Genomic DNA, 27435 nt, shown 5'->3' on the forward strand with positions numbered 1-27435 from the left:
AATGCATATTTGCATGTCACAACAATGATGCAAATTAAAGTTACGTAAATCATCATATTAATGCAAAATACAGCCCTCTGAGAAGTGTGCCAGGCTTTGAAGTCAATATTTGTAGCGGCCAAACAGTGAAATTACATTTGTCATGTGATGCCCTGCTGCCCAATAAGACTTTTTCCATAGAGTTACATGGCGACAGAGACATCTGTAAATCAGTGGATGCAATTTTTGAGCAACGCTCTTTCATTCATTCCGATAACATTTGGAAATTCTAAAGGTGCCACACGATTAATTGTTTCATCCCCATTTAGGTTAGCAGAGCGCTAAACCAGATGTAGCCTGCTTGGCCGGCGAAAGTCTCAGGTGCACTTGCTCTATGGAAAACATTAAAAAGGCACAAACATCCAATGGAGTGGGTGCTACATCAAAGAAACTCTGCGTAAAAATCCTTCTAAACGGGAGCTATTTGGTGTGTAGACAGTGTGAAAACAGTGCCAATCATTCAGGTGATTTTATATGTGGCAGTCGAACTTCTTCGGCTTCATGTACCTCGGAGCAACTTTCCCCGCCTCCACACTGTATCCAGTTCTCTTCATACATCCGTTCAAAAGCCCTTTCAATCTAATCTTGCCATGAAGCCATCATGCTCATTGATTTGCAGCATTCCCAACCAGAAACATGGCAGGAACTCTACCTTGGTAACGGTACACCATCATCATGTGGATATGCTTTTGGCTGAAATGGTCACTTAGCCCTGCTTGTTTATCTGCATGGTGCTCCAAGCCTCAAGATGTGCTGATCAGAATTACAGGTCAAATTAGGGTACTCTTGTTTATGTGCATACTGTGCATTTAGGGCAAAGCAAGGCAGGTTTATAGCACATTTCATGCATCATCATAATGCATCAGTCAAGTCACAACAGGTGATAAACTGGCAGCTGCTGAACTGCCAGACAGCAGCGAAATTATGCCTCCGTGCTGCAAGACAACATTATGGGACAGTGGTGTATCAAGTGTGTGTTTTTAACTGAGCAATTCAAAGTGAGGTGAGGAGAGGGGAGGAAAAGAGGGAGCAAAACAGGAGTGAATGTCTGGATGAGATAATAACTGTTGCATTAGTGGCCATGGTAACATGCCTCATGTCTTGTAAAGGATATCGACAAGCTCACACCTGGAGAAAATTACAAGACATTAAAATATTGCAAAATACAAGGAGCAAGTGTAATTATTAGCATCGAGAAGTCATAATCACATCGCTGATAATTAAAGACTAATTTGATATGATGTTGATGTTAATTGCTTTGCAGATAGTCGCATAATAAAGATGGATTACGAGTTTATGTTATTAGCTTCCATCTCTGCGAGGATGGGCGGCTGAGAGGGAGTGTTGGGGGGGAGCACGTGTGCAAGTGTGATGTTTCACAGAGCCCAATTCACTTCACAGACACAAGACAAGTGAGGAGACGCACACAGGCTACACACAGAGACAAAAATAAGCAGTGCCAGCGTGTATCTCTCCGTGAGTCAACTGCAAGACTTCTAACACCTTCCTCGACGAAAAAGGGGATGAGAGGATGGCTGGAGAAGGAGTCTGTCATGGAGAAAGGGTGGATGGAAGCTAAAAAGAAAGTCGGAATGCAAATGAGAGACTGATAAGCCAGGTGAAGTATGAATGTGAGGTCATGATAATGTCACAAACTGAAGGGAAATAAAGAATAAAAGTTGAATATAGCACAAAGGGAAGCGACAGACAGGAAGAAAACAGACAGAGACATTTGTGATAGATGACGAGAGAGAAAGATAAGAGAAAGAAGGAGGGTGTGATACAATGTGTGACTGTAGTGCGCGGACCAAACTGGGCTGGATGTCCACAATAAGCCTCTGTTTTTGGCAAGTGTGTGTTCGTATGTGTACGTGCGTGCCAGCGAGGACAGTCCCGTGCCCTGCACAAACACTGCCCTTGTGTTGCCCTTGCACCCATCAACCCTCACAACTGACCCCCCCCTTACAACATTTCTCTCTCTCTCTCACAGACACACACACATGCACACAAAGCCCTACCAGCTTGGCCTCACAGACTGATACACACACTGAGCTCCAGTAAAAACACTGAGGCTGGAGGGGGCAACAGGGTCACATGGCGCCGATCACACAGTGCCCCCCCAACACACACACCCTACATGATTTACTGTATTTTGCAGAGTGAGATCTATAGCTCCAGGCGGCTTACTCACACCTTCAGTAGCTTCCGCACACACATACATACACACCCACGGCCACAGGGGTCAGTGCCTGAGCACATGTAAATACTCTGCTCTTTTAGTCAAAGCACTACTGATCAAAACCCACATAGTAAATATACACCAGCCGTCCTGACGGGAATGCAACAATCATTCAAACATAGCTGACGTCTACCATACCTTTACTGAGAAGCTAAGAGCTATGCAAACTCTTATCACGGCCACATGTCATGATTCAAAGCAGGCTCAGATACACACAACACACTACAGGTACACGGTAAAAACACGCATGCAAATTCTTCCTTGCTAATCTGATTCTGTGAAACAGGAAATAAAGACACTCAATGTACAGGCATACCTACACACACACACACACACACACACTACAGGCACAAGGAAGACTTCCAGGAAAAAACACACATATGCAAAGTTTTCCTTGCCAATCTAATTCTGTGAAACTGCAAACAGGGAAATTCAATGCACTGGCATATCCACACACACACCCCCACACCCACACCCCCACACACCCACACGCACACACACGCACACACACGCACACACACACACACACACGCACACACACACACACACACACACACACAGTCCTCTTCTTTGCCTTGTATGCTCTTGGCGATGAATCAAAAGCAGACATGGGAATTTCTTGGAAGCTTTTTTACAAAAATAAATCTGCTTCTTCTTCTATAAATATACATGAAGTCATCAAAACACAAGATCTTTTTTAAATACTGTATTATGGGCTACTTCCGTGTCTTTTCTCTAAAAGGACTATTTGAATAACTGGAGCGCTGGGGGCAGAGCTCCACCCTCCTTTGCCTTGACATCCGATGATCGCAGATGATGTACATGCTGAGCGGGGGTGGCTGGTATGGTTCATTCGTCTCATTTTGATGTTGAGTATAGGGTCGTGTACAAACAGCTGCTCTATGAGGGTGACAAAAGGATTAGGCTTTGTTCCATTTTACACAACAGCTCCTTTTTTTTTTTTGAAAAGGACAGAAGAGGCCTTCCTTGGAAACTCTGACAATGAGGAAACAATGACGAGCTATCATTAGAGAGTGAGCGTGATGTGGACATGTTTTACTTTTTCTTGAGGCCAACGTTTTTCCATTGACAACAGTCAACATCTGATGACTACATCGATGTCTTCATGTCTTCACCAGTATGGGCATTTTAAGTCATTTCCATATAACTGTAATTGCATTAAATTATTATTGAGCGCTCACAAAAACACCCAAGCAAAACTGCGGGTAAGGGTTAGCCGAACTTTTTGCGCTGTTCAGACAGATTAGCTATGAGTTGCAAGTTTAACGCTACATAGCTTGCACTGCACATTCATTTTATTTTGTACAAATACTTCCGAACATTCTGCCTGTTAGCATAAGATCAAGCATTGTCTGTCTTTTTATATTTACCGATCAGCCACAACATCAAAACCACCAACAGGTGAAGTGAACAACATTGACCGTCTTGTTACAGTGCAACGTTCTGCAGGGAAACCTTAGGTCCTGACATACACATGGATGCCATTTGACACTCACCACCCACCCAAACATTGCTGCAGACCAAGTACCCCCCCCCCCCCCCCCCCCCGTCATGGCAACCACACTCCCTGATGTCAGTGGCCGCACTAGAAGTACTGCTCAGGAAGGCTTGAGGAACGTGACAAAGCCCTCAAGGCACTGGCCTGGCCTCCAAATTCCCCAGCTCCCTAGTCGATTAAGCACCCATGGGACATGCTGGGATCCCACCTCACATTCCACATGACTCAAAGGATCTGCCACCAATGCCAGACAAAACAGACCACACCCATAAGTCCTGTGTCCATGCCTTCACAGGTCAGAGCCAAACTGACTTGGCTCTAGGGTACCGGCATGTGCCACGGACGCTCAATCAGAGTGGGATCTAAGGAATTTGCAGGGCAGGTCAACACCCTGAGCTCTTTGTCATGTTCTCAGGCCATTCCTAAGTAGTTTTTTCAGTGTGGCATGGCGCATTGTCCTGCTGGAGGAGGGGCACTGCCATTGGGGAGTGCTGTAACAGTAACAGTTTTTGAGTGGGTGGTGCGTGTCAAGTAGCATCCACATAAATGCCAGGACCCAAGGTTTCCCGGACAAACACTGAATCGTAATGAGATGATCAATGCTACTGACTTCACTTGTGGGTGGATTTAATGTTGTGGCTGATCATTATACACCCACAAGCCCCTGAAAGAAGTTCTTATTATATACATTTAATGAACACTGATGCCCAAAGTACTTGAGTGCTTGTGCCCATTCCTTATCCAAGAGTTTTCAGGATCTCAGTCTGCTCCTCCACGCTCCATCTCCCCCAACAAAACTGAGACGACCAACTTCAGCTTTGCCACTATTCTGCATAGAGGCGGTGTCATCATTTCTATCCACAACAGAAGAGACTAATAGGACAGTGTTTACAACAAGTTCAGCAAAAGAACAACAGAGCTGATTGAGAGGTTGTTTAAGGCCATTGCCAGAAGCACAACTCACTTCAAAGGGATTTGTCAAAAGCAGGAATTGATTTGAAGAAAATCCCATCTTGTCACACACAGCCACACAGCCTTCACAGGGCTGCAGCTGCTGACTACATCGTGAAAGAAACGGACAAAAATAACAGAGCTGTCTTGGATGTAGCGGGGATGGCTCCCACACACACTGCTGATTTTTCAGTACTGGTCTCCCAGCATCTTGCCAAACCGCCATTTATCTCCCTCATAAACAAAGGGCCACACATTGGCACTGAATGACACACACACAAGCCTGGAAATGGGAGACATTTCTTGGCTCCGACTGTCATCTCGCTATAGAGGTGACGGGGTTGCTGGGAACACTTAGCTGTGGTAAATGACACGCTGATGTCCGCCTCTCCAGTTTATACATCCATCCATCTGTCTGGGCTGCTCGACTCTACACACACACACACACTGCCCTGCCACAACGTCCCTTTCCATTTAACTGTTAATATCGCACTCACAAGCAAATGTCATCCACAAGAATCAATGACAAATACACAAATACATCTCTTGGTTCAGCCAAGAGAAAATGAAATGTAGTAATACAATGTAGCATGCTAGTAAACTGCTTTTCGTTACTCTCCATCTATTATTAGTTAACAGTAGCAGTGCATGTGCTATTGTTTAGCTGAAAACAAATGCCAGTCTAATTATACCAAAGGTCTATAATACCTCTGGTAGCAAGGTCAGTGCCATGAGGATAATACTACCCAAACACACTCCTAAGAATGAGTCCAAGGGCAGGGCTTCCTAGGATTGTGTGAGTCAAAGTGTTTCAACACACTACTAAATGTTAATACTGAAAGCAAGAACGAACACTCAAGAGGTCAGTGCAGAGATTCCTCAATTGCCTTATTAGAAGCTATGTGATGATGGTGCAGCGCCATTAAGACTCCTTCTGCTCTGTGGTGATAATATGGCGGTGGCGGTGGGAAGCTCACCGGAGACAGAACATCGGGTGAGTAATTGGATCAAGCCATTTTTCCACATTTGAGTAGGAGTGGAGGAAAGGGGAAGACAAACAGAGAGCGCAGGTGGGAGACCTCTGTACTGATTATTGGTGGTTATTGGCCACCGGCACTGACTGACAGCAGGAAATGTGTTTTTTTTTATGTTGACAGATGTCAAAGCTGCACCTGCACTGCCACATTTATAAAACATTACAGTGGAGAGGAGGAGGAGGAAGTTAGGATGGTGTTTACTCTGAGAGTTCCTGCAGCTGGGACACATGCCGTCGTGGTGAAGAACAGCAGGAAGTAAAAATATTTGCAAATCAGAGTCTGTTCTCTTTGCGTCTATACTTCCGTAAGTTGGCCTTCAGTCAGCAAAGATTATTTTTACTTTTGGTAAATCTGTTGATTATTAAAAAGAAAGTGTGAGGGCCCTTGGTCAGGACTTTTGGACTTTTCAGTTTGATCTGAACCAAATTTAGAGGTGTGAAATCTCCAATGCATTACAGTCCGAACCAAGCAACCGAAACATGGTCCAATGGTGGTCTCGGCCCGGATCAAACCAAAGCATGCCGTTTCTGGTATGAAGTCTCGGGACTGCTGTGAAACTGCGGCTACTTAGGGCGACAAAAAAGTTTATCTTGGGTGTGTCGGCACAATAGACAACCAAGAAAGGACAGTAAAGGAGACACCCGCACACTAATACAACATGGCCGGACAGCCACAAAAAGGTTCACAGGCTGAGAGCAATGCAAAAAAGTCAATATCAACACTTTTTATTATTTCTTGCATTTTGAGCACCCTTCTTTTTGTGCATGGATGTTCTTAATAAATTGACTTTTTTTGTTTTGCATTGATCTCAGCCTGTAAACCTTTTTGGTGGCTGTTCAGCCCAGTTGTGTTATCTAGTAATATCTCCTCTGCTGTCGTTTCTAGTGTGAATTTTTTTTTTTTTTTTAGATGTCTCAGACTTCCTGACCAATTACAGGAAGTTCTGTCAGGCTATCGTCAACTGATTAAGAATAGTGTGGCGCCTCAGACAGGTGTCTGCGATCAGGGTGAGGAGAAATTTGCAGATATGTTGTCAAGTGGTCGTAAATGGACAGTGAAGGTTTCAAGGATAACGCAACATAAAATGAGCCTCAGTGGCATTTATGGAGAGGAATGTTGTAATGTCAATTGTTTTCAATGAGAGAGGGGATACGAGGGAACAGGAGAGCCTGTCTACAAACCAATCAATGTCGAGTATAGGGAGATGCAGCTCCTGCAGGTGATGAGGCCGGGACAAAAGGATGTCATGTATAATTTTTAGCGCACTCTCATAATTGCAACATGAAACCAAAAGTAACCGGCACAAATGTAAACGATGTAACAAAAATCCAAAATTTGGTTTGGACCTTAGTTCATACTCTCAGGTGTGAAGAGGCCTTTACAAAGACAAAAAACTGCCATCACATAACTAAACTCAAGTTGCTTGTTTAATCCAACCAATAGTCCCAGCCACAAAAGATATTCAGTTTACGATCAAATAAGTCTGTAAAAAAAACAAACAAACAAAAAAAAAACCATCAACTAATGAAATCACTGACTGATTGTTTGAGCTCTAGTTTGCCCCAGGAGGCTAAGAGGCAGGTGAGTGTGGTGAGTGACGACAGAAAAAGAAAAAAAAAAAAAGACGACTGTAGCGAACAAACTGTTCTACACTTCAAAAAGCAGCAGACTCACACACTCCACTTGTGAAAAATTGGGTCAGTAGTACTGAGAGCACCACAGTTAAGTACTTTAATGGTTAATTTTACACTGGGATTCATCCAATCACTTCATCTGCTCTAAAAAAAAGAGGCCTGTTTATCAGCTCACTGGGCGACTACAGTACTGGAGAAGAGCTTGTATTTATATCTGTATATATGTACACAAACAGTAGTACTGCACATCCCTTCCTGCAATCAGGACATACTGTTTCATAAACACCTCACAGTCTGTCTAGAGATGGCACGAGGTGCAATAAGGAAACGACTGCCAGGTGCAGCAATAACTCAAATCAGATGGAGCACTTAAGGCTTTACACATGCTGACCAGAGCCAGGAGAGCTACAAAACACATAAGCAGGCAAAATGACGCTGATAATATTCATACAACGCCTCGCTAAAGTGACACGACATAAACAACACGACCCATTATGTTATACTGTCCAGACGAGTTCCACAGTGATTTAGCCAGTTAGGAGGATCTAATACATCAAATCGATGCAGTGACAGTGTACTGAGGTGGTCTGACACGAAAATAAAGCATGCTGGCTGACTTCCATGCATTCCCCGCCTGTCAGGACGAGGCCTACTCTCCCAGATTCCAGCTAAGTCAGCGCTCCATTCCTCCTCTCCCACTTATACACAGAAACACAAATGCACACACACACGCACACAACAACAGCAGCACAGGTAAAGTAGGTCAAGATAATTACAAGATACAGCATGCTCACACATACACACACACACAGGTTTTACCTGCTGTTGCCTAAAGTCTCTTATTTCCTGTGCCTCTGCTCCTCGCTGGGGGTGTCTGGATAGCGACTGGGACACTGCATCTGATGGATGACAGGACAAAATACACTGTTAGGGAGGGGGAACCCCACAAAATGTCTGGGAGCTGTTATTTTACAAGGTAAGTTCGGTATTTTTTCTAACCTGGAGTCCATACTCCCATGTTTTTGTGTCTAAGTGACTAATAGGTGCAACAATTTCTGAAATTGAAACAGAGCCGATTGAGAATGCTGCAGATGGCAGCAGAAAAACAGGCTGCAATGTATGAATTTACGTCCCAAGTGTTTGTTTTTGCCACTGACAGGCTCAGGTTGTTATTCTAACTGCCTGACAACTTAATGAAAGGATCCCTACAGAGATAGACCTTTTTATTAAAGAGTAAGATCGCTTTTGTTTAGCCTGAAATCACCATTGCCAAACACACCAGACTCCATTTACAAAAACAGTAATTTAAGCATTGTAAAACACACTTCATTCAAAGTCGATAAACACCCTACAACTCACAGAAACTGTCTTGGTTTGTCTTTGCACTCTTCCAACAATCACCAACTCTGGTTTTGGTGGAAATTAACCCTTAATCACCTAGTTAGAGCAGTTAGTGCAAATATACTGGCTTGATACTGACTAAAATGATCATTTATTTGAATGGAGTCTGGTGGGTTTGGCAACAGCGTCTTCAGGGCTGTTTCTGGCTTAACAAAAAGGATCTTAATCTTTAATAAAAAGGTCTATCTTTGTAGGAATCCTTTCCATAATGTTGTCCGACACTTTATGAGCCTGTCAGTGGCAAAAACAAGCACTTTAATTGCATGTAAATTGACAAACATGCCCCAAATTGTTACACTGCAGCCTGTGTTGCTGCTGCTGGCTGCAGCGCTCTTGCTCAATACTGGACCAATTTAGAAAATTGTTGTCCCATTAGTCACTCAGACACAAAAACATGAGAAAATGAGGTCCAGGTTGAAAAATACTGAACCTACCCTCTGAGCATGTGTGTTCATAATGTATGTAAGAAGAAGCTGAGACAGTTAAAGAACATATTTGAGACAATAAATGAATGGGAAATGGAAGTAAATGATTTAACACAGAGAACAGATGCAGAATAAGACAGGTTGTTCTCTAAATGTGAGAGATATGCACTGAACACACAAGTCTGCATCACCTGATGGAAGCTCCCACACACTGACAGGCTCCAGCTGCTCCGTCATTCAAGATAAGACAACAGAAAGTACAGTGCAGAGGGGCCCCTCTGACCCCGTCGCTCTTTTCTTACAATCTATTCCCTCTGCCTATTTTTTTCTGATACCTAATCATTTCCCTTCCACTCAAGGTCACTGCGGAGATAATTTTAGAAATCACTGAGAAAGCATATAAAGCTTGCCTCTGCAGGAATACTCATCTGGCAGGCATTTTTTTATACTCTGGAAAGACTGAAAACTAAGAACAGTCTGCTCAGAAACAACAAGAACATGTATCAGAGCCACATAATTTGAACAACAGTGTGTGATTCACCTTTTCCATTTTAGTCATGTTTTTCAGCTTGAACAAGCAAACAAACTAAAATGATGGCGTGTAACAACCACCGATATTGACACATTCACTGGAGCCTGTTGTGGTTGAATGCCAAGTAAAGACACACTATTTTTCACAGAGTGGAAGCAAGAGGCATCACGGTGAAAAGAAAACATCAGTCACACCTATACCAGGTGTTGAATCCTTTTATAAAAGTCTTACAGATACAAGCTCAGGTGGAGAAAAGAATTCTCTGCAACTGATGTTGAATAGAAGAAATCTGGGAGTCAAACTATTGGAGCACCCATCTGAATTTATTGTTCATGTATTAACTTTTTGTTTAACCAGAACATAATATATCAGAATAATCATTATTGCCAATGTGTACACTTCCTTTGTTTTAATATTTCACTTGATATTACTTGTATAAATGACATTAATTCAAGGTTAAACTCGTAAAACATGTTTAAACATTTACCTGTTACCCTACTCAGTGTAGTAATAACAGGTGCATCTGAAATTATTAGCTGATGAAACCTTTACTCGATCAAAAGACAATTAGCCGCCACCAATTTTGATCAAGCAAAATTGATATAATGTCTCAAATGTGAGGATTTACTGCTATTTTGTTCATATATTATAGAAAATTGAGCAGCTTTGGATTGGTGGTGAAATAAAACGAGGGATTTTAAAGATGCCATCGTGTTAGTTTTTCACCACTTTATGACATTTTATTCAGGAAATAATTTATCAATTCATCACAAAAATAATCATCTGATTGACTGATAAAGAAATGAATGGTTGCGCCCATAATACCAGAAATATTATAGACATTTTTACAGCTGAATTTTTATTTTATTTTATTTATTTAATCTTTATTTAACCAGAAAAAACGTAAGATTAAAAATCTATTTTTCAAGAGTGTTCTGACCGAGGCAGGCAGCAACGTTCTCTAAGCTCTAAAACAAGAATTATAAAACACAAAATTGACCTCTGCATGTGCAGACAAGCCCCCTGGGACAGTCCATAGACCTCTCCATCACAACCATCTGCCCACAGTTCAAAGAGCTGCAACTATGGAAACCAAGATGTGAAGTGAGCGATACGGTAAACAAATATACCGTGGGGCAAAAACAGTGACGCCATGCACATTGATGACACGCAATGCACACACTCCGACTGAGGCCAGTAAACCTCCTGTTTTCCCCCAGCGGTTAAGATGCTCTATCTTGTTTACCGGGGTGTGACACTCTGAGGTTTACAAAAACAACTGTGGTGAGTGTTTGAGTCACAGATGTTTTATGGAAAGCACAGTGATATTCATACCCTTACAATGGGGGTGGGGATGAATTCATAGAAAGAGGTGAGACACTGGAAAAAGGGCACTGAAAAATGATTTTGTGTGGTCTCCGCACACAACTACAGACCAACCGCATGTTGGATGACCAGTTCCAGGAAGTGCGCCATTTAACACAATGATAAAATCTCAGGCCAGAGACAGTCAATGTTTAACTCCTCGACTGGTTTCAGTTCAAAGCATCACATGATCCACAGCAAGTGTGTGTGTTAGTGTGTGTGCTACAGTGATTTTAGGAAAATTTGAGGGAGTGGGACAAACAGAGGATTCACTACAGAGTGGCTCAGTGATGACGTTTTTGCTGGAGGGCCGACCCCAAAGTCAGCTCAGCAACAGATCTCTGGAAACGTCAATGGGTTTTTGGGCTGATGCTAAAAAGAAATCTGTGTTTTAATTATAGATTGTAAAAATGGACTGTGACGTCCTCCACAGATCTCTAAATGGGTTTATTTGAAGCCTGAAGTTTGGGGTTATTGCTCACCATTACTATTGTCTTTTTTTTGGACAGCAACGAGAAAACCCAGATGTCCAACTGCTGCATTCTGCTCTTAAAGCCTTAATTCCCCATTTGTAACATAAATAACATCATGATAATAATAATTAAAACAATACTAAGAACATAAAAATGTCTAATAAGAAAGAAACTTAAAGAAGTTACAATGGTTTAACTGTTTTATGACAAACCCAACAGATAATTTTTTCATGGCTGTTGATCTACTTAAATTCATGAAAGGGTTGTGTTCTAGTCTATTTAAAGGTAGTGCCAGTTTACTTTAATAAAGAACTAATTACGCTGCCTTAAAACAGAAGTGAGCCTTGAGGGCTTTCACACCATCACACAGTAACTTGCTGCCTCCAGTCATTTCAATGAGGAGAAGGCAGCAAAAAGGGAAGCGGTCTCGACGAGGTATTTGTGGTGTGAAGTGCTTGCCGCCCGTGTGCATGCGCAGAGATTTTGCTCTGCTGCGCTGATTTCACCGTGTTGAGCTTCTGACGGTTGCCACGTGGCTTTAGACGAACAAATAGCGGGTATCGCTGAATGAGAAAGACAAGATGGAGGAGCTGATAATTTTGGTGTCAGAACTTCTAAGGGCAACCAGAAGAAAAACTGGGCCTGGGATAACATTTACACAAAGCTTCAGACGACTGGTAAATTGTCCAAATATGAAGAAATCTTTGGCGATATCAGTGATTTCAATTGTCTTGCTCCAGTACGCAGTTGCAAGCTTGCTTTCATTTCTGCCGGTATTCGCCGGAGCATATGCCTGGCATCACAGCTGTTGCAGCTGCTTTTAAAAGCGCTCCACCTTTTGGGGGAACCCTCTTGCAGGTAGGCAGCTGTCGGAGCAGTTATTGCGCGACAGTGTGAAAGCAGCTTTACACTACAAAAATACTGGCACTCCAGGAGTCTCTATTGTCTTTAAGGGCATCTTATGATGGTAAATGGGGAATGACTGCACTTGTATAGCACTGTAGTCTTCCGACCACTCAAAGCACTTTTACACTACATATAACATTCACCCATTCACACACACATTCACACACTGGTGGCCGAGGCTACCGTACATGCTGCCACCTGCTACCCAGTAACCATTCACATGCACTCATACATCAACGGAACAGCTATTGGAAGCAATTTGGGGTTCAGTATCTTGCCCAAGGATACTTTGACATGCAGACTGGAGGAGCCAGGATCGAACCACCAATCTTCCTTCTCTGAGCCACAGCTGCTCCAATTGTGCAAAGCACTTCATTTATACAGTGTGTTATTGGCACAGGTGTTGTAATGAATAGATTATTGGACATTTCTGGTCTGTTCTATATTTGCAAGAAATGATTATGTGCAATAAAAGTTGTTGGATTTTTGGTGTAAGTGGTGAAATCCCATTTGGTAACGTTAGCTCCATTTTCCGAGTAACGACCAGGCAGCAGGTGATGACACTGCACCAAGTTTGTGAGCAACTACAGCCATTCACTACACTAAAGTGATTTCTGAGGGCTAATAGTACTGAGAAAACAGTTTCCAGGACAATGCACAGAGTAGTGGATGGTGACATTATATGTGGATCTAGTGTGGTTTCTTACGCAAAAAAGGAATCAGGCTATTACGCACACACTGCTCTGTCCTGGAGGACTAAATGACTAAACACTGACACGCACACAGAAAAGTTTTCTCAGAGTCTCCCCTCCCGGAAATGCTGTCCCTCTTATCATTGGACAAAAACCACAATGAGAATCTCACTTTGATATAACTTTCTTTGACCACACACTCACACACCCTTCCTCCCCTCTGCCCATCCTCTGGTACAGGAATGTGAGGAATGCACAATCCTAAAAAGTCCCTCACTCGCTCTCACCTCGTCTGCCAATATGCCCTCCAGTTCTCATTGCCCTGGTCATGTTGGTCAGTCACTGGGGGGAGCCTGCTTTCGCTCCTCACCAGTCTCATAAACATCCGTAATTTTCTTCCAACCTTCAGGCCATGAAGGACAGGGGAGAGCTCCTGTTGTAAACAGGTGGTTTGTCGGGCCCTGAAGGGTTGCATAATTAACCAAATCTGAAGGGCACTCCCTGTCCTGAGACCGCACACTTTTCCTCTTACTGTACTCAACAATGCTTTAACCTCCGGGGCTTAAACATATCCAAATACAGCGTGGATACAGATCAGAATCAGGAAACTTCATTGATCCCAAAAGGGAACATTGGGGTACGTTACAGTTACAATGTTTCTGTAACTTATTAACTCAGACCGCTGTGGGTTGGGTCCCATACTGTCTCACCTGCTCCTTTTCCTTGACAGGAAGCTAATTTAATTGTTTGAAGCGAGGGTCTGTGACCATGCTGAGGACAGTGGCCTCATTCGTGTCTGGCACTCCCCACCTCCTTTCAATTTCCTCCAGAAAAAAAAAAAAGAAACCCAGCATTCGAATGCTGATTTGGACATCGATTACCATGGCAACGATTGAAGCTTGGAAGCCTTGAAGCATTCGGGTCAGCCCTAGTTACAGTTGCTCTTATATAGGAGCATAGAGAACTCTGAGAAAATGGAAAATAAGATGTGTATTATGCCACAATATATCACTATAATATATATATAAATATAAAAATAAGAATAAGGAATATGTGCAAATGTGTGCATTGTGTTACAAATGCCTTAAATATGAATGCACGAAGAGTATGTGTAAGAATAAATTAATGTGGATACAATAAAAGGAGAACCTGTGTGATGAAATAAAATAAACTGACGATGTAGCACAAGATGTCAACAAACTGTAAACAACAAATGAGGAATATATGTTCACTGTGATGGATCCCAAGCAAGTTTTAACTCTCTGGAAATTCTCAAATGAAGACAATTTAGGTAATGAGCTCAAAACATGCAGAAGGAATGCGAGAGGAATGCACCAGTACACACATTTCATGCACGCACTCCCCGAACCAAGTGTGGTCTGAAGGGCCATTACATTTGACCATGCGTCATCACTGCCTCACCGTAAACAAAAGAGCACTGTCCGTCCATTTCTAAAAACAATACACACCCACTCATTAGCTCAGTGGGATGTTTATAACCCTGCGTCGCAGAGAAACATGAGAAGCACACACACACACACACAGGCAGGTTTCACTCTCATCAAAGGGAAGCTCCGAGCGTTTCACATGAAGACATTCAATCAATTCATGTCTGTGAGGTGTCTGTGTCTGCCCCTGGCCTTTACCCACTTCCCCTTGTCTCCCTTTATTTAGCACTGGCTTCAATCTCTATTTTTAGGTGCTATTGTGGGGCTGCCCTAACGTGGGTGGAGTGTGAGTGTATCTGTGTGTGCATTCTCAAAAGTTCCTCTCGGACGCTGTAAATCAGTTACCTCCCGGCTGCCTGATTGAGCAAAGGTCTGCCTCAGCTTGGAGGACAACACTGCTGATCACTCAGAAGACACGCTGGCACAACTCAAGACAAAGCCGTAATTACAACACTGACACACAATGATCAGTCATGACATATAGTTTTATAGGAGGAAGGGAAAACAGAAGTGAGAGAGATAAACTCTTAACACTGTCCAGACTTGGGGACTTAATGAGGCAATAACATTATGAGGACGAAGTTGGACGACGCACTTTTGCAATTTTGCGCAGCTGAAGCCAAATGAGACTGCAACTTTCTCTAAATCTATTTTGTCCTCATTTGTTTCCATACTTTGTGTGACATGCAAAGTTTAATTACGTGTTATTCTTCTTCCAAACGCTCACTGTACTGCATCCCATCCCAGCCATCTTGCGCACTTTAAACAGCAACATGTCCATATAAATAAAATGTACCCAGCTTCCAGCAATGTGTGGATACGTGGGTGGAGGAATGTTGGCAAGATGGCAGCCTGCGAGCGCAACTCCGTATGGATGCAACATGCACATTTAACCATAGGGCTTTATGCATATTAAGATATCACAAGGCTCGGCGCGTGCTCTCAACAGAATGTGTGTGGGACAGAGTGTGCGTGCATCATCAGCTGTTGCAGACAGGGACCTGTGCTGGGAGGAAGTGTTGCCATAGAGATGTGAAGCTGAGGTTTTTGCCCTATCAGGTTACAGAGTGGAGGCAGGGGCCCCTCGGGGTGGCAGCAGAATCCGACGTTATCTGTGCATCTAGGGCTGCTGGGGTCACTGCGTGAAGCTACTGTATCTGCGAGGAGACAACGGACAACCGCTGCGACCGCAGGTGTCGTACCACTGATGCCTGGTTCTTTTGTTATCAAGTGTTTGACATGTTGAGAATAATCTAAATGATAAATGCATCACTAAAACTGTTTGTGTTCATTCATTAGCTAGAAGGCTTCTTCTCATCATGCTCTTTCTTTTTAAAGTGCATCTGGGCTCAGATACAGAATCACTTTAAGCAAACTTTTACTATTACTAGTAACACTTTACTTGGAACATCTGTTGTGTGTTTAAATCATCACTTTCCATTTAGTCATAGCTCCTGCCACAAGGGACAAAATTAATATCTGAATGAAGGTGCGGTGGTTAAAGGAAAAACCATATGCATCAGACCGCAAACCTTTAGTTGTGACATTATTTTCAAATGGCTCTGGCCTTAAGTAGGTTAAGTAAGTTACACCTGTTACAAAATGATTTCGCAATTATTGTTATGCATTACGAAACAAGGATATAAATGTTGACAAAAACATGTGTTGGCCGTTGCTGCACATTTGTCTCCACTGCAGTTTCAACAAAAGTTTCAGTGGGTTTTAACAAAATTGTCACACAGGCTGATGCTTTTCAGTGAAAGTTAACCACCTTTGCATCACTGCAACAAGACAAGACACTAAGCCTTTATAACTTTACTACACCCTAAATGTTTGCACATTCAAGACACTTTGACATGTGGCACTAACAGATGTCGACAGACAATTTAGCTGAATCACATTTAAATACTTCCCCTCTATATGAAATGTAATCAAATTTCAGGACAGGACAGACACAACATTTTAGCTTCACTATCATGTCCAAATTCCCAGACAGTGTGTGGTCTCAAATGACAAATCAATATCAGAAATCAGCATCTCGGCTATAAATAGCAACTTGAAATGTGATAACAGACACACAATATTGATGCTCCACTCATTAGCTGTGCTAAAAATATAAACCATGATGACAAACAGCCTGTGAATTCTGTGTATAATATGAAGCCTCATTTTAAGAGTTGGCATTCACAATGTTTTAATTCTATTAACCAATAAAAAATGTAAAGGCTGTTGACATGGTGGTGCTACACATGACACAGATATGTCTCTCAGATGTGCGAATACAGGCACGCTCCTCTGATATTTGATCAACTGTAAATCTAAATATCATCTTCACTGATTGACTCACTGGCAGAATGACTTTCTGACTCATTTCCCCTGACTTTCTCAATTACACACAGAGTCAAGAAATGGACATGTTGGAGATAGAAATAGGATTCCATTTCTATGGTTACGGGCCACAATTGGGAGCTGACAGCTGGACAGCAACCTTTTTAATGCAGGAAGACACCGAATGTACACTATTGTTTCCTCCGCAGTCCTATTTATAGTTTGTCTTCTGGGTTTGAGTTTCTGACAGAAGAGCTGCTCAATGCAAGTCAAAGACACCACAACAACAACATGCCATAAAGAAACACGAGTCTGTGTCTCACATGTTGAGGGAGTCCGCACTTCCTGCATGCATTAGTGACTGTAGATGCTAGATGTTGTTCCCACTTGGTAACTGGAGAGTGTTTTCTTCGAATTATGTTCACAATTGGTGAGCAGACAGCGAGAGTGCGTTTGCTTGTACCGCAGCATTAACTTGCCTTTGGTGAACAGAAGGATGCTGTGGTGCATTTAGACTGTAGAGTTAATGTGGCTGAATATGTCTCTGACCACACCTGCATTAGATGTATCAGAGAGCCAGTTTAAACCTACATGTACATGTGTGAACGACCACCAAGACGCATTGCGACTCAAACCACTTTTAGAGGTGGTCTGGGACGTGTTTGACCACATATCTTTTGTAGTGTTTCCTGATGCATCCCCAAAAAGGACTACGTCATCAAATGGTAAATGGACTGCACTTGTGCAGCGTTCTTCTAGTCTTGTGACCACTCAACGCACTTTTACACTACATCACATTCACCCATTCACACACAGTCACACACTGGGGGCCAAGGCTACTATACATGGCGCCACCTGCTACTCAGTAACCATTTGCATGCACTCATACACCGATGGAGCAGCCATCTGGAGCCATTGGGGTTCAGTATTTTGCCCAAGGATACTTCGACATGTGGACTGGAGGAGCCAGGGATTGAACAGCTGATCTTCTGACTGGTGGACGACCAGTCACCAGTTTTGGTGACAGTGTGCGCTCTATAACTTGCCCATTTTTCAACGAGTTGGACTAAGAGTTAAGTGACGGTCCATCACTTTGCCCTGTGGGAGGAGACATGTTGGATTATGCTGACAGTGATATCTCCAGCTGTACTGGCACAACCGCCATCATCACTAGCGAGCAGGTAGTGAAAGTATGGATGAAATAACCATGCGCAGGGCCCTTTGAATTTCCAGTGTAAGTGATGACGCAGGCAGTAATGAAATCCGCACATAAGCAGTCAGCTGGAGATACATTATAGACACAGGTGTACACAGCCAAGTGTCTCGGCTGTCCACTTGTGTTTGGATCACCGAAATGCACATTAGTACCAGGTATAAACATGCTCATAGCTGTTTTTATAGTCAAATTCAACATGTTTCTGCTCTGTGAGCAAATGAATCACTGAGACTGAAATAAAAGGAGCCGTTAATTTCTTATGTTACCTTGTGGACTCACTTCAAACACCTCATTTAAGATCTCTCACTCTGTTTTATTTCACTGTACCTTCTCTGGCATCTCTCTCTCTGTTTACCATGTCTCTCTCTATCCCTCTCCTGCTGTCTTCCCCGCATTCCTTAGCAGGTCTCGGCCTGCTGTGCAGCAAAGTGAAGAATTCCAGCAGGCTGCTCTCATCTCACACAGTCACTCACAGTTCTTGCTACGGCAATTTCCATTCTATGTATAGCAGTGAGGTACAGTTCGCACATAGTTTAAGTGAATATTGAATGTTCCCTGTCCTCAGTCGGCGCTGGCGGTAGATGAGATAGTGGGGCTCAGAAAAGACAATTGTTGTCATGCAAGCTAGCAGACAAATTGTGAAAGCCAGCTTGCACACACACACACACACACACACAAAGACACACGTCAACTAACTCCCTTTCATACTACTCTTCGAGAGGATGTTACGCAAGCCTTTCACTGTAATGAGGGGTGATTACTTTAAAAGTGTAACAGCAGGAAGTGTGAATGAGTGTAAGAGAATGAGGAGGGAGAGAGGTGCAGAACGAGAGAAAAGGGAGATGATAATGGGGACAGTAAAAATAATGAGTGACAGTTGCAACACACACACACACGCAAGTATTTCACTCCAAAGACACTGAGAATAGAATATGAAATTCATGCTGCAATAGTGGGTCTCTTAAAAATATGTAGGTGTTTCCCATGAATGCGTGAAGAAATAAATTGAAAAACAGCATTTTCTCCAAGGCTAATCCACCGCACAGCCTCTATGCAGTCCAATAATGCTGCCTTTCAGAGCTGCGGTAAAATTCGAACATAGCAGGAAATCAAGGAGACAGAAACTCAAAAAGGTACGGGCAAAAATCAGATGGTGAAGGACGACTGGCTTGATACACACAGACACATCTGCCTGACACTGCTGCTAATTAACCTCAACATTAAGCCTTCAGACAACCACCTTATCTCATTTCCTTTCTTATCCTGTACTTGGATTTAAATCCTGAACATTCAGCCTTACTATTATTATTTCAGTATCTTTACTTGTCTATGCAGCACAGTCTGTAGGCATTACATAAGTGTACTCCGGCATATTGACTTGAGATGAGTAAAATGTCAAAGTGTTGACTTTAAGCTTTCCCGCAAGCTTCACCCAGTATGGACTTGAACTCCCTTAAAGTTGAAAGTCAGCGTTTTCTCCTCACAGTCATTGTTTCATTTGAAATCCGACATGTTGGAGCAGAGCCAAAACTATGAAAAATATATCGCTGTCCAAATACTACACTGCACATTTTGTTTAACCATGCTGCAATATGCCAAGAGTCTTGGAGCACAGTCAGGGATACACGCACCAATATCATGTATTATTGTTCTGATTACTGACACCAAACACACCATAGGAAGTGTGGCTGTATTGGCAACAGGCCTCCTTGCTCTCAGCTGTGTCACCATGCTGTCGGTCCCAGAGACCAGACACAGTTCACCTCTCTCTTCCAAACACCCTGTATCATCCAAGTAGCTCCTAAACTACAAAACAAAATCAGAAACCTCATATAGAAGATGACCTCACTTTACAGCTCTGTTCAACTCTGTACAGCCGCTGATACAGGATATGGACGTCATCACAGTTGCAAAACTTCTCTTTTTTTTGTGTGTGGGAGACTTATTTAGAATTCTGCTTTCATTTGTACCCAGTTTCTCAGGAGGCCTGCTTTGGGACTAAATCTGGCTTGGAGTAAATAGCTGCATTGTTGGCTGATGTCTGTAGAGTGACGTCAGCTGGTCTTATCAGTGTTCTCTAACTTTACCTCAGAGGGGGCCTGACAGCACACCCCGCCCAGCACAGGGCAGCCACGACCACTGCCTGATCGAAATAACACATTTGAACGCGTCAGCTGGGAAACAATATGTCAGAAAGTGGTCGAGCGGTGTGCCAGGGCAAAAATACCAGCAACAGTTGGGTAACTCTGTTAGGAAACTCTTCTCTGCTTTTGTAACATGTTACGTGGCTCTCTGATTCTCTCTCTGAAAGCATCCATCTGGGTTTTAATGATCATCTGTGTGGGAGAGCACAGGTGGAAACGTGGGTGAACTGCTGTCAGGACGCCTTTAAACACCTGCATCACTGTGACAAATACCTCTGGAGATGACAGCAGCTGAACAGTCAAATCATCTTTAAGGTTATGTGTGTTTGTGTGTGTGTTTTGGGTTTCGTGAATGATCAAACGTGAAATGTCAGATTGAGTCTCGCATGGCAGAGAATGCACAGCTGCGCCTGTCACTTGGAGCTAGGCTAGGAGAGATAGAGATAAAGTTCGACGAATACTTAAGTACATCTTCTGGAAATTAAACTAAGATGATATAACCAGATGGAGCTCCTGTTTTCGGGTAATTTCGAGAGTAAAATGCTATAAACACAATGCTCATAAATTTGCAACATTGCCTCCAATGTCTGTATCTACTGTTTGGAAAATCTCTCGCATCATCACCACTATGCTCATCCCTTAGGCTAGGTCCTGAAGACATACTGTACATGCACATGAGGGTGTACATGTATACACACAAACCTGCATCTCTTATATCATCCCTGACATTCTCAGCACAGACCTACTGACTACCTCCTCTGACACAGCCTGAGCTCAATCCAAACTGACTCATAAATCCTTCTCTGTTGACTTCGCCTGAGCCCTTTTGGGAAAACTCAGCCTGAGAATGTGTAAGGACTTTCGCTTGCCTGAACACAAACAAGCGAGCACACGCCGAACCAGTCACAGTCACAATTTGCTCACATACAGGGATCAAACGTGCAATACAGTTGGCACCGGTCCAGTACGTTAGCTGAGAAAATGATGGCTGTGGAGCTTGACATGCCAAAACCTGAATCCAGGTTATGACAATTCTAAAGAAGCAGCTGAACTGTCAAGTCACCCAATATTAGTCAACTACGTAAACCAGGCTCTGTATAAATCTGTCAGGAATATTACTGCCCATTATAAGGTCCCAAAAAACATTTAAAGATGACTGGTTGGGACAAATTCTGTGCTTGAACTACGTCAGATTTACCCATAACTGTTCTTATGAATCAGCTCGACTTCCACGACATCAGGAGAAGCATTTAACGAAACAGCTACCTAAGATATTTAGCCTGACTTCTGCCTTTGAATGAAATAAAACCAAAAGGCTGATATAGACATGGCAGAATAACTGACTGAATGAATCACTCTCCAAAGTTTCATATCCTCTTTATTTAGCTCTGTTGTCGGTCTGTTTCTCAATAATCTAACATGCACAGCTGTCATCAGTGACACAGTTTGGTGTGGTGTGGCCAAGTGATCCCTTAGACTACTTTGGGTTTATTGGTCACTGTTTCCCGACACAGGGACCACGGCCCAGGGGAAGAGGATTAAGAGGATCTATACCAGAATAAGAAATATAATAAAGGTTGATCTCATGCAGACTACCCAACTACAGGTAGAAGTCTTTCACATGAACTCTTTTTTCACAAGTGGTGACTCATAAAAACTGCACCAAAGTCCAGGTTTGGAGGACCTATGATCTAAAAGTGCTTTTGTCATTGTCCAAATGGGAACGTCTAACACACACTCTCATATCCAAAAAGGCAACAACCTAGTCCCAATTTAAGCAGAGATATAATCACTCAGGAACGCTACACTCTGTTCTCGTTTGGAGCTGCACTCACCAAACTCTGTTTCAAAATGTATGAAGTTTGTTGTTATCTCGGTTGGATGCTTAAGTCAACAACTTTCTGAACAATTTTCATTCCTCAACAAATCCACATGTATTCCTGCTTTATTCGGCGCACACTTCCACCCTGGATCAACTCTTCATATTCAGAAAACTGCAACAATAAGCTGTGTTTCTCACCGCCGCCCATCACAGCTCATTTTAGTGTGCGTTGCTTTGACCGATACAACAATCCCACTAGATTAATTTATCCAAATAATGTCTTATAAACTAGTTTTCTGGTTTCTAAATGTGGATGCCACAGATATGCAGAAGTTATGAAGTTATGTCCCTAGAGGCAAAGTGATTATTTTAATGGTTAGAATAAGCAATGCGACATTAAATTGGCAGATTGATAAATGGAGTTTGGCGTGAGGTCCTCACTCCGCAAGTGGAAAACACTGAGCTGAAATCTGACCCATAAAAAGTGAAGACAAGTGGAGACTTACCTTTAGTCACTTTTAGGTGTGAGGTCGTTGAAAATAAAAATGTGCCAGCCGACGCAACAGCTGAAAGTTAATATATCTGGTAGATCTTCAGATCAGAGTAGCTTCAGCTATAGAAAGTGTGTGTGCTACACGAGCCACGGCCCCGGCTGTGTGTGGACGCAGAGCTCAGAGCTCGCAGGTGGACACAGGAGCGCGGTCTCGCTTCCTGTTTGTTTCAGAAGGTTTGTCACCACCACTGCTTTTTCCTCCGCCAGCTCTGCCTCCTCCGCCGGCACCGTCAAGTCTGAGGAGCTGCACAGAGACAGCACCTCCGCTCACGGAGTTCAAAATAAAGCCTCACTGGGGACAGACATCTGAAAGTGAGACTCAACCTGCTGAGTTTTGTTTAAAGGGGAAATCCACCCTTAAAATGAATTTGTTTTATTCTAAAAACTTTGGACAAAGAAGTCAGCAGGCTGCTATAAACGATTTGCAATGAAGTGTAATCAGATTACACTGTTTGGAGTTGCTCTACTGACACTCAATTGTCCAGACTATATAGTTTGGACTGGAAGCTTTGGTTTTATTTAGTTTAATCTAAAATATGCAACATTAAAATCATGCAAAAAAAGAGATAAAATGAAATCTTTACCTACCTACCATAGTTCATGTGCAATGAAATGTGCAAATGTGCAACACCCATAATGTGAAATACCTTTCTGAATGCTCTGCAGGTGGAGTTTGTGTTCTTGTATTCTTATATCTATTATACTTTTTATACTTTTAAAACCTCGTTGTGTGCACTTTATCTTTTACTAATTCTTACCTGACTATTTCTGATTTGACTGAGTGTTTTTGCACAAGAATTCCTGTGTACAAATGGCAAATAAGTTTATCTTAAATTATCTTATTTCAAAATCCTAGTGGTGATATTTTAGCCACAAACACACTAGTGATAGTCAACTTACGGCCCACGGGCTGAATCTGGCCCCTGATAGGATGCCAGGTGGGCCCTGAACCATTTTCTAATTCACAATAAAAATAAATTGATTCACACTTGGAATCATTTCTGCACTCTTAGTGTGCATAAGGTGCTGGAGTGCATAAAAAGCATCAGAATAGAGCTAGTGTGGGCGCTCTGTGGCTTAGTGGGTAGTGCAGGTGTCCCATATTCAAAGGCAATGTCCCTGCTGCAGCCTGTGGCTCTTTGCTGTGCGTCATCCTCCCTCTCTTCTCCTTTTACACTTAGACTGTCCTTTCTAATAAAGGCAAAAAGCCAAAATCCTAAAAAAAAAAAAAAAAAAAGCCGCACAGAGGTCTGGGCTAAGTCCCCAATGTCATCAAATCTTAAATACGCCCCTGTGTACATGCTCAGGGCTGCTGTGACTGGCCCCTGACCTCCTATCATTGCACACAAGCAAAAAACATCCTGCTCTGGCTTGGCTACACTTTAAAAACACTGTACAAATCAACATGATAGCTTACCACCACAGTATTAGGCCAAAAACTAGGCTTGTTCTTATCTTATTTTGCTCGACTGTATCTCTCAGTGATGATGTTTTGCATTCCACTGCTCATGAAGCCAACATAACACTGCACAGTTCAGCATACAACTCCAGCATCTTGCCATACACAGGTTTATTTTGCTGAATCTAACCCTACATCTTCTGTAGGTCTATGACAAAAACAACTGTCTACAAGTTTGGTATCAACCATCCTTAGTCCTGCCACTGCAACCCTGTGAAACTGTTGGCTCGGCCTTATGAAGCACATATTTGACAGATGTATTAAAGTACAGCTTTTTATAACTATGATAACTATATCATTCTTATTTCAGGTCTCTGCTGACAGTAGTAAATAGCTCAAGATAGCTCAAACCATGCCTGCTGCTCCGTAGTGACCCTATGAGTCTTTTATTGTGAAGGCCACACTTCCTGCCCTCTGGTTTGACTCTGTTGCAGTTCTCCGGTTGAGGCATGAAGGGCAGCCGGCTTTCTTCCAGCAACCACATACCGCCGGTACAAAACTTCTGGGCAGTGATTTCACCCGGAAACACAATATTTTTAAACCTCCAGGAAACCCAAAATGAATCTTTCAGGCGAGCGAAATGTGCAATTCACTGTCGGCGTGTAGCCCACATGAGCCGAAAATACACGCTACATCTACATCTGTTTTACATGTATGAATATTGTATTTATCCCTTAACCACCGAGTTAATCCACGACACGTCATCATCAGGTAACGCTCCAGTTTGATATTTATAACTTTTATATCTTCGTGACATGTGTACAAGCTTGTTCAGAGCATGTTGGCAGTAAAGGATGAGCTCTGCTGCCCTCTGGTGTTCAAATAGTTTATTGTTTATCTAGCCTACAAATATACAGTAATGCTGTCATACTTTATTATACAGGGCTGAATCTTGTAGGAATTCTACTTTTGGTTGGGAAAGGTTTGACAAATATGAACCATGTGTAGCCAAAACCATGTTAACATTCAGGGTCTTATGTTGGTCAACTAAAATGGTGGACACATCTGCTCCTTACAGGATATAGGCCTACTCAGAGACTGCTCCCACTCACACTGTTCCACACACTGACAGTTTATTACAAAGGTTATTTCAAGGCAGTTGTATGTATCTGTGGCATGTTTTGAGGGGTATTTATCTTGTTATACATAATATCATGTGATTGATTTTAAATAATATTTAAAGTAGGTCTACATTTATTCCAGCACAGTGGTCATGATGTAAAATGGCCACATTAGAGTCCAAACTGTTGCAGACTGTGTTTTAGTTTAGTTTAGTTTAGTTTATTTGCACATGCATGCATAGAAAATACAAGAAAAGCAAACTAAAAGTTAAAACATTGTGCAGAAGAGGTTAGAAGCCAAAAATGGCTTTTAAAGGCAAGGCAAGGCAAGGCAATTTTATTTATATAGCACCATTCATACACAAGGCAATTCAATGTGCTTTACAAGAGAAATATGTTAAGATAAAACACTAAAGGAACAATAGATCATTAAAAACAAAAGCTAAAAGCAAGAAAAACAGTGCAGAAAATGCATTTAAAAAGCAAACTTAAAGCAAAAGCAACAGCAGACAAATATAAAAGCAAATTTAAAGATACCTCCCCTATTAAATAACAACAGACATACAAGAAAAAAAGATAGAAATGGAGATTGCATAACTGGATAAGAGTTCCAGACTAAGAAGTAGTACAAAATTGTTAAAGATGTACAATTAACAAAATAAATAATTCCTTTTCAGATGGTTTTTGAATAATGATAATGTAGATGATGATTGTAGAGATGGAAGAATGTTGTTCCAAAGAGATGCTCCTCAGTATTTCAGTGAATATTGATTAAGAAAAGTCAAATGTCTGAGGAAGACGCTCGTCAAGTCATGACTGAGATGTACATATTTATACATGAATACACAAGGCTGGTTTATATTAACATTAAACATTGATTAAAGTTGATATTTTCTAAAGAGAGAATCAGATGAAATGCGTTTTTTTAAGCAAAGTTAGTCATTCTCAAAAATGCCTTTTACATTAGGAAAATCTTACAGAGATAAGGGGACATGTTGCAGCCCAAGCAGTATTACAGTGCATAATGAGGGTAAAAAGAGTTCACACAACTGTGCTCAGACAATGGGAGGACGCCTAGGACGACCAACAGAGGTGACTGTGCAGTGCAGCACAGATCTACTGAGTCTTGTGGATCAGTCTTCTCTGTTAGAGCTACAAACTATTGGAACACAAGTGAGATAAGATGGTGCAACAGCTTTGCTGGTTTTAAATTTAAGATGCAATCATGGCTAAAATCAACCCAGTCATGTACGCATCACACATGAACTCTAACACTCGATCTAACATTATGAAATCTTGTTATATCTTAATGTTGTAGTTGTATTGTTATATCTTAATGTTGTAGTTGTATTGCTGTTGCTACTTTTATTGTTGGGATGATTTGATGTTGTGTTGTCTTGCTGTTGTTATTGCTGAAGCTGTTGTGTCATGAATATGTTATATTTTGTAATTGTATATTTTTTCTCAATAATATTGTCTTTTGGCAGAGAAGTTATTTTCTGTTTCCTGTCAAGGACTACAGATGAAAATTAGCTTATAGAAAACTGGTGCAGCTAAGTAGCTGTGCACTGTCACCATGAAATAAAATAAAATAAAATAAAATAATATAATACAAAATAAAATAAAATTGAATTGAAGTTAAAAATAAAATAATATAAAATAAAATAAATTGAAATAAGAATAAATAAAATATATAAAGCTTTATAGTAAAAAAGGTGGAATACAGGAATGATCGCCCAGTGAACAAACTCTACTCAAGATAGCAGGTGACTTCATAGTCTTTTAACAGACAAGTTGAACATGGTATTTTCAACATAGTTCTTAGTCTACGATGACCCCTACGAATTGAATGTGTCTCTCTTTTAGGATTACATAATTCGGTCTCATCAATGAACAAGAGGGAGAGTTACGCCACAAGGGGGCAGCAGAGACCTACACGCCACACTGTTATACAGGGTGAGTCAGTTTGAATGCCTTCTCCTTCACAGTGAGCACATTTGGGTGACTTCTGTTAGAAATTATGTTCCCAGTGTGACTGCTTCCAATGAAAGCTGAATGATGGTATTTGGTCTCTTGACTACACGTGGATACTTGCCTGGGTACAGTGCCATGTACGCAGCTGGTCCCGAGACGTTACAGGATCATGAGATCATGTCATAATCAGACCCATGCTGTCAAGTAGTTTTATCAG

General features: G+C 42.0%; 1 protein-coding gene across 1 annotated transcript in view; it reads right to left on the reverse strand.

Moving 5' to 3' along the window:
- The window catches only part of pik3cb (phosphatidylinositol-4,5-bisphosphate 3-kinase, catalytic subunit beta), a 69993-nt gene extending 46036 nt beyond the window's left edge, over window positions 1-23957 (reverse strand). The window contains exons 1-2 of the mRNA XM_033631611.2: window positions 22678-23957; window positions 8239-8318 (exon numbers count right to left, since the gene is read on the reverse strand). The gene's annotated coding sequence lies outside the window, so the exon portion shown is untranslated. The remainder of the gene's footprint in view (window positions 1-8238; window positions 8319-22677) is intronic.
- Window positions 23958-27435: the final 3478 nt, after the last annotated feature.

The sequence above is a fragment of the Epinephelus lanceolatus genome, chromosome 4 (assembly GCF_041903045.1).
Source record: "Epinephelus lanceolatus isolate andai-2023 chromosome 4, ASM4190304v1, whole genome shotgun sequence".
NCBI classification, from domain to species: domain Eukaryota; kingdom Metazoa; phylum Chordata; class Actinopteri; order Perciformes; family Serranidae; genus Epinephelus; species Epinephelus lanceolatus.